The sequence below is a fragment of the Pteropus alecto genome, unplaced genomic scaffold, assembly GCF_000325575.1.
Source record: "Pteropus alecto unplaced genomic scaffold, ASM32557v1 scaffold395, whole genome shotgun sequence".
NCBI classification, from domain to species: Eukaryota; Metazoa; Chordata; class Mammalia; order Chiroptera; family Pteropodidae; genus Pteropus; species Pteropus alecto.
The window spans coordinates 1,766,077-1,768,231 of record NW_006438643.1 but is presented as its reverse complement, the minus strand read 5'-3'; positions in this window follow the sequence as shown (position 1 = coordinate 1,768,231).

The window sequence follows — 2,155 nt, the reverse complement described above, 5'->3', positions numbered from 1 at the left end:
CGATATTTGTCTTTCTTGTGTCTAGTTTATTTTACTAGCCATAATGTCCTCCGATCTATCTATACTGTCACAAATGGCAGAAATTTTTTTTTAAAGGCTGAACAATATTCCATTGTGAATATATATCGTATTTTCTTTATCCATTCATCCATTAATAGACATTTAGATTGTTAGGATTGTTTCCATATTTTGATTATTGTGAATAATGTTTCATTGAACATGGATGTGCAAATATATCTTCAGAATATAGATTTTAATTCCTTTGGATACATACCCCGAAGTAGGATTGTTGGATCCAATGATAATTATATTTTTTATTTTTGGGGAGCCATCCATATTGTTTGCCATAGAGGCTGCATCAATTTGCATTTCCACCACCAGTGTACAATGGTTCTTTTTTCTCCACATTTCACCAACACTTGCCCTTTTTGTTGATGTTGTAGCTATTGTTAATAGCCACAATGTTATTGTTAATAATATGTGTGAGTTGATAGTTCATTGTGGCTTGGAATTGCATTTTCCTGATGGCTAGTGATGTTGAACACCTTTTCATGTATATGTTGGCCAGTTGATTGTCTTTTTTGGAGAATGTCTATTTAGTTTCTTTGCCCATTTTGAAATTGGGTTACTTGTTATTTTGCTTTTAGGTTGAAGGAGTTTCTTATACATTTTTGGATATTAACCCTTTATCAGATACATGATCTGCAAACATGTTCTCCCATTCTGTAGGTTGCCTTTAAATTTGTTAATTGTTTCTTTTGCTGTGCAGAAGCTTTTTAGTTTGATGTAATTCTGATTATTTATTTTTACTTTTCTTGACTCTGCTGTTGGTGTTATAACCAAGAATTCATTGCCCAGCCCCATATTTAGAAACTTTTTTCCTGTTTTCATCTAAGAGTTTTATTTTTTAGGGTTACATCTATTTAATCTATTTTACTTTGATTTTAAAAATATATTGTGATGTAAAGATTCAATTTCATTCTTTTTCATGTGTCTATCCAGTTTTCCCAATGTGTTGAAGAGACTATCTTCTCCCTAGTGTGTATTCTTGGCACCCTTGTAAAAGAACTGTTGATCATATATGTGCAAGTTTATTTTTGGGCTCTGTATTCTATTCCATTGGTCTATATAGCTGTCTTTATGTAGGACCACACTGTTTTGATTACTGTAACTTTGTAATATGTTTTAAAATTAGGGCCTGTGATACCTCTAGCTTTGTTCTTCTTACTCAAAATTACTTTGGCTGTTTGAAATCTTTGGTGATTTCAGATACATTTTAGGATTGATTTTTCTATTTCTGTGAACAATGCTTTAGGGGAACATGAATATTTTTACAATATTAATTCTTCCAATCCATAAACAGGTGATGTCCATTGATTTATTTGTATCTTTTAAATTGTTTTAAATCAATGTTTGTAGTTTTCTATATACAAATTATTTACCACCTTGGTTAAGTTTACTTTTGAGTATTTTATTCTTTACGATGTCATTGGAAATGGAATTGTTTCTTAATTTCTTTTTAGTTAGGTCTTTGTTAATGTATAGAGACCGAACTGATTTTTGTATGCTAGTTTTTTACTGAATTTGCTTTCTAGTTATAACTTTTGTGTGTGTGTGTGTATGTGTGGAGTCTTTAGGGCTTTCTACATATAAGATATGTTATCTACAAACAGAGATAAAAGTTTTACTTCTTCCTTTCTGATTTGAATGCCTTTTATTTATTTTTCTTGCCTCATTGTTCTGGCTAGGTTTTCCAGCACTATGTTGAAAAGAAGAGGTGAGAGCAGGCATTCTTGGCTATTCCGAATCTTAAAGGGAATGCTTTCGGCTTTTCCCCATTGAGTGTGATGTTAGCTGCGGGCTTTTTAAAAATTACTTTTGTTGTGTTGAAGTAAATTTCTTCTATACCTCAATTTTTGAGAGCTTTTATCATCAAAGGGTGTTCAATTTTGCCAAGTGCTTTTTAAACAACTATTAAGTCACATGATTTTTATCCTTCATTTTGTTAATGAGCTGTATCACATTTATTGATATGCATATATTGAACCATACTTGCAGCTCAAGGATGAATCTTCTTTCCTTATGGTATATGATTCCTTTGATGTGCCATTTGCTAGTATTCCATTTACTGGTATTTTTTTGAGGATTTTGACAT